The 6,666-nt window shown below is 48.7% G+C and overlaps 1 pseudogene; it reads left to right on the plus strand.

Moving 5' to 3' along the window:
- LOC135530791 (kinesin-like protein KIF13B) overlaps nt 1-5,502 on the plus strand; it is a 20,882-nt pseudogene extending 15,380 nt beyond the window's left edge.
- The last annotated feature ends 1,164 nt before the right edge of the window (nt 5,503-6,666 follow it).

The following is a 6,666-nucleotide window of genomic DNA, read 5'->3' on the forward strand; positions in this document are numbered from 1 at the left end:
CCTGAACAGGCAGTTAACCCACTGTTCCCAGGCCGTCATTGAAAATAAGAATTTGTTCTTAACTGACTTGCCTAGTTAAATAAAGGTAAATAAATAAATAAACTACATACAGTACCAGTCAACAGTTTGGACACTCCTACTCATTCCAGGGTTTTTCTTTTCTTTTTACTATTTTCTACGTTGTACAATAATAGAAAACATGTGGAATAATGTAGAAACCAAAAAAAGTAAAGATATATTTTCATTTAAGTAGCCACCCTTTGACAGCTTTGCATCTAGAATTATATTTTAATTTGTTCAACACTTTTTTTTTTAAATTTACAAAATGATTCCATGTGTGTTATTTCATAGTTTTGATGTCTTCACTATTATTCTACAATGTAGAAAATAGTCAAAAAAGAAAAATTATTTAATGAGTAGGTGTGTCCAAACTTTTGACTGATACTCTATGTGGGAAAATGGTCTGTTTTTTTAAAATGGAGTAACATCATCTTCAGATTTCACATTCCTTCTGTCTTTTTCCTCCCTCTCCAAGACAGTCTGGTAGTAAACAGTCGGTCTTTTCTCTCTCCTCTCTCCAGGACAGTCTGGGTGGTAACAGTCTGTCATTTCTCTCTCCTCTCTCCAGGACAGTCTAACCTCTCCCTCTCTCCTCTCTCCAGGACAGTCTAACCTCTCCCTCTCTCCTCTCCCCAGGACAGTCTAACCTCTCCCTCTCTCCTCTCCAGGACAGACTAACCCTCTCCCTCTCTCCTCTCCCAGGACAGTCTAACCTCTCCCCCTCTCCTCTCTCCAGGACAGACTAACCTCTCCCTCTCTCCTCTCTCCAGGACAGACTAACCTCTCCCTCTCTCCTCTCCCAGGACAGACTAACCTCTCCCTCCCTCCAGGACAGACTAACCTCTCCTCTCTCCTCTCTCCAGGACAGTCTAACCTCTCCCTCCAGGACAGACTAACCTCTCCTCTCTCCTCTCTCCAGGACAGACTAACCTCTCCCTCTCTCCTCTCTCCAGGACAGACTAACCTCTCCCTCTCTCCTCTCTCCAGGACAGTCTAACCTCCCCTCTCTCCTCTCTCCAGGACAGTCTAACCTCCCTCTCTCCTCTCTCCAGGACAGACTAACCTCTCCCTCTCTCCTCTCTCCAGGACAGTCTAACCTCTCCCTCTCCTCCTCCAGGACAGACTAACCTCTCCCTCTCTCCCTCTCTCCAGGACAGACTAACCTCTCCCTCTCTCCTTTCTCCAGGACAGTCTAACCTCTCCCTCTCTCCTCTCCAGGACAGTCTAACCTCTCCCTCTCTCCTCTCTCCAGGACAGACTAACCTCTCCCTCTCTCCTCTCTCCAGGACAGACTAACCTCTCCCTCTCTCCAGGACAGTCTAACCTCTCCCTCTCTCCTCTCTCCAGGACAGTCTAACCTCTCCCTCTCTCCTCTCTCCAGGACAGTCTAACCTCTCCCTCTCCTCTCTCCAGGACAGACTAACCTCTCCCTCTCTCCTCTCTCCAGGACAGTCTAACCTCTCCTCTCTCCTCTCTCCAGGACAGACTAACCTCTCCTCTCTCCTCTCTCCAGGACAGTCTAACCTCTCCCTCTCTAACCTCTCCCTCTCTCCTCTCTCCAGGACAGACTAACCCCTCCCTCTCTCCTCTCTCCAGGACAGACTAACCTCTCCCTCTCTCCTCTCTCCAGGACAGACTAACCTCTCCCTCTCTCCTCTCTCCAGGACAGTCTAACCTCTCCTCCCTCCCTCTCCAGGACAGTCTAACCTCTCCCTCTCTCTCCAGGACAGACTAACCTCTCCCTCTCTCCTCTCTCCAGGACAGACTAACCTCTCCCTCTCTCCAGGACAGTCTAACCTCTCCCTCTCCTCTCTCCAGGACAGTCTAACCTCTCCCTCTCTCCTCTCCAGGACAGTCTAACCTCTCCTCTCTCCTCTCCAGGACAGTCTAACCTCTCCCTCTCTCCTCTCTCCAGGACAGTCTAACCTCTCCCTCTCTCCTCTCTCCAGGACAGACTAACCTCTCCCTCTCTCCTCTCTCCAGGACAGACTAACCTCTCCCTCTCTCCTCTCTCCAGGACAGTCTAACCTCTCCCTCTCTAACCTCTCCCTCTCTCCTCTCTCCAGGACAGACTAACCTCTCCCTCTCTCCTCTCTCCAGGACAGACTAACCTCTCCCTCTCTCCTCTCTCCAGGACAGTCTAACCTCTCCCTCTCTCCCTCTATCCAGGACAGTCTAACCTCTCCCTCTCTCCAGGACAGTCTAACCTCTCCCTCTCTCCTCTCTCCAGGACAGACTAACCTCTCCCTCTCTCCTCTCTCCAGGACAGTCTAACCTCTCCCTCTCTAACCTCTCCCTCTCTCCTCTCTCCAGGACAGACTAACCTCTCCCTCTCTCCTCTCTCCAGGACAGACTAACCTCTCCCTCTCTCCTCTCCAGGACAGTCTAACCTCCCCTCTCTCCCTCTATCCAGGACAGTCTAACCTCTCCCTCTCTCCTCTCTCCAGGACAGTCTAACCTCTCCCTCTCTCCTCTCTCCAGGACAGTCTAACCTCTCCCTCTCTCCTCTCTCCAGGACAGACTAACCTCTCCCTCTCTCCAGGACAGACTAACCTCTCCCTCTCTCCTCTCTCCAGGACAGACTAACCTCTCCTCTCCTCTCCAGGACAGTCTAACCTCTCCCTCTCTCCTCTCTCCAGGACAGACTAACCTCTCCTTCTCTCCTCTCCAGAACAGACTAACCTCTCCCTCTCTCCTCTCTCCAGGACAGTCTGGGTGGTAACAGTCTGTCTTTTCTCTCTCCTCTCTCCAGGACAGTCTAACCTCCCTCTCTAACCTCTCCCTCTCTCCTTTCTCCAGGACAGTCTAACCTCTCCCTCTCTCCTCTCTCCAGGACAGTCTAACCTCTCCCTCTCTCCTCTCTCCTCTCTCCAGGACAGTCTAACCTCTCTCCTCTCTCCAGGACAGTCTAACCTCTCCCTCTCTCCAGGACAGTCTAACCTCTCCCTCTCTCCCAGGACAGACTAACCTCTCTCCTCTCTCAGGACAGTCTAACCTCTCTCTCTCCTCTCCAGGACAGACTAACCTCTCTCTCTCTCCAGGACAGTCTAACCTCTCTCTCTCTCTCTCCAGGACAGACTAACCTCTCTCCTCTCTCCAGGACAGTCTAACCTCTCTCCTCTCTCCAGGACAGACGAACCTCTCCCTCTCTCCAGGACAGTCTAACCTCTCTCCTCTCTCCAGGACAGACTAACCTCTCTCCTCTCTCCAGGACAGTCTAACCTCTCTCCTCTCTCCAGGACAGTCTAACCTCTCCCTCTCTCCTCTCTCCTCTCTCCAGGACAGTCTAACCTCTCTCCTCTCTCCAGGACAGACTGGGTGGTAACAGTCTGTCTTTTCTCTCTCCTCTCTCCAGGACAGACTAACCTCTCCCTCTCTCCTCTCTCCAGGACAGACTAACCTCTCTCCTCTCTCCAGGACAGTCTAACCTCTCCCTCTCTCCTCTCTCCAGGACAGACTAACCTCTCCTCTCTCCTCTCTCCAGGACAGTCTAACCTCTCCCTCTCTCCAGGACAGTCTAACCTCTCCCTCTCTCCTCTCTACAGGACAGTCTAACCTCTCCCTCTCTCCTCTCTCCAGGACAGACTAACCTCTCCCTCTCTCCTCTCTCCAGGACAGACTAACCTCTCCCTCTCTCCTCTCTCCAGGACAGACTAACCTCTCCCTCTCTCCTCTCTCCAGGACAGACTAACCTCTCCCTCTCTCCTCTCTCCAGGACAGACTAACCTCTCCCTCTCTCCTCTCTCCAGGACAGTCTAACCTCTCCCTCCTCTCTCCAGGACAGTCTAACCTCTCCCTCTCTCCAGGACAGACTAACCTCTCCCTCTCTCCTCTCTCCAGGACAGACTAACCTCTCCCTCTCCTCCAGGACAGACTAACCTCCCTCTCTCCTCTCTCCAGGACAGACTAACCTCTCCTCTCTCCTCTCAGGACAGACTAACCTCTCCCTCTCTCCTCTCTCCAGGACAGACTAACCTCTCCCTCTCCCTCTCCAGGACAGTCTAACCTCTCCCTCTCTCCTCTCTCCAGGACAGACTAACCTCTCTCTCTCCTCTCTCAGGACAGTCTAACCTCTCCTCTCCCTCTCTCCAGGACAGTCTGGGTGGTAACAGTAGAACAGCCATGGTGGCCACGAGTCCAGCAGCTGATAACCACGACGAGACGTTGTCCACGCTGCGCTACGCCGACCGGGCTAAGAGCATCGTCAACCACGCCGCCGTCAACGGGCGACCCCAACGCACGATCATCAGAGAGCTACGGGAGGAGGTGGAGAAACTACGGTAGACCAGCTCACTGAGGCAGAGGTACTGATGGCTAATAATTATATAACGAGCATCACTAGCTCACTGAGGTACTGATGGTTAATAATTATATAACGAGCATCACCAGCTCACTGAGGTACTGGATGGTTAATAATTATATAACGAGCATCACCTGGCTCACTGAGGTACTGGATGGTTAATAATTATATAACGAGCATCACCGCTCACTGAGGTATTGGATGGTTAATAATTATATAACGAGCATCACCAGCTCACTGAGGTACTGGATGGTTAATAATTATATAACGAGCATCACCAGCTCACTGAGGGCACTGGATGGTTAATAATTATATAACGAGCATCACCGCTCACTGAGGTACTGGATGGTTAATAATTATATAACGAGCATCACCTGCTCACTGAGGTACTGGATGGTTAATAATTATATAACGAGCAATCACCAGCTCACTGAGGTACTGATGGTTAATAATTATATAACGGAAAGCATCACCGGCTCACTGAGGTACTGATGGTTAATAATTATATAACGAAAGCATCACCAGCCACTGAGGCTGAGGTACTGACGGTTAATAATTATATAACGAGCATCACCAGCTCACTGAGGTACTGGATGTTTAATAATTATATAACCAGCATCACCAGCTCACTGAGGCGGAGGTACTGGATGGTTAATAATTATATAACGAGCATCACCAGAGCTCACTGGGAGGCAGAGGTACTGGATGGTTAATAATTATATAACGAGTATCAAGAAATTCACTGAGGCAGAGGTACTGGATGGTTAATAATTATATAACGAGCATCACCAGCTCACTGAGGCAGAGGTACTGGATGGTTAATAATTATATAACGAAAGCATCACCAGCTCACTGAGGTACTGATGGCTAATAATTATATAACGAAAGCATCACCAGCTCTACTGAGGCAGAGGTACTGATGGTTAATAATTATATAACGAGCATCACCAGTCACTGAGGTACTGGATGGTTAATACCATAACGAGCATCACCAGCTCACTGAGGCAGAGGTACTGGATGGTTAATAATTATATAACGAGCATCACCAGCTCACTGGAGGCAGAGGTACTCGGATGGTTAATAATTATATAACGAGTACTCAGCTCACTGAGGCAGAGGTGCACGAGGTTAATACTATATAACGAGCATCACCAGCTCACTGAGGCTGAGGTACTGGATGGTTAATAATTATATAACGAGCATCACCAGCTCACTGAGGCAGAGGTGGCTTCGGATGGTTAATAATTATATAACGAGCATCACCAGCTCACTGAGGTACTGGATGGTTAATAATTATATAACGAGCATCACCAGCTCACTGAGGCACTGGATGGTTAATAATTATATAACGAGCATCACCAGCTCACTGAGGTACTGGATGGTTAATAATTATATAACGAGCATCACCAGCTCACTGAGGTACTGGATGGTTAATAATTATATAACGAGCATCACCAGCTCACTGAGGTACTGGATGGTTAATAATTATATAACGAGCATCACCGGCTCACTGAGGTACTGGATGGTTAATAATTATATAACGAGCATCACCAGCTCACTGAGGCTGAGGTACTGGATGGTTAATAATTATATAACGAGCATCACCAGCTCACTGAGGTACTGGATGTTTAATAATTATATAACGAGCATCACCAGCTCACTGAGGCGGAGGTACTGGATGGTTAATAATTATATAACGAGCATCACCAGCTCACTGAGGCAGAGGTACTGGATGGTTAATAATTATATAACGAGCATCACCAGCTCACTGAGGCAGAGGTACTGGATGGTTAATAATTATATAACGAGCATCACCAGCTCACTGAGGCAGAGGTACTGGATGGTTAATAATTATATAACGAGCATCACCAGCTCACTGAGGTACTGGATGGTTAATAATTATATAACGAGCATCACCAGCTCACTGAGGCAGAGGTACTGGATGGTTAATAATTATATAACGAGCATCACCAGCTCACTGAGGCAGAGGTACTGGATGGTTAATAATTATATAACGAGCATCACCAGCTCACTGAGGCAGAGGTACTGGATGGTTAATAATTATATAACGAGCATCACCAGCTCACTGAGGCAGAGGTACTGGATGGTTAATAATTATATAACGAGCATCACCAGCTCACTGAGGCAGAGGTACTGGATGGTTAATAATTATATAACGAGCATCACCAGCTCACTGAGGCGAGGTACTGGATGGTTAATAATTATATAACGAGCATCACCAGCTCACTGAGGAGTACTGGATGGTTAATAATTATATAACGAGCATCACCAGCTCACTGAGGTAC

The sequence above is a fragment of the Oncorhynchus masou genome, unplaced genomic scaffold, assembly GCF_036934945.1.
Source record: "Oncorhynchus masou masou isolate Uvic2021 unplaced genomic scaffold, UVic_Omas_1.1 unplaced_scaffold_1422, whole genome shotgun sequence".
Taxonomy (NCBI): Eukaryota; Metazoa; Chordata; class Actinopteri; order Salmoniformes; family Salmonidae; genus Oncorhynchus; species Oncorhynchus masou.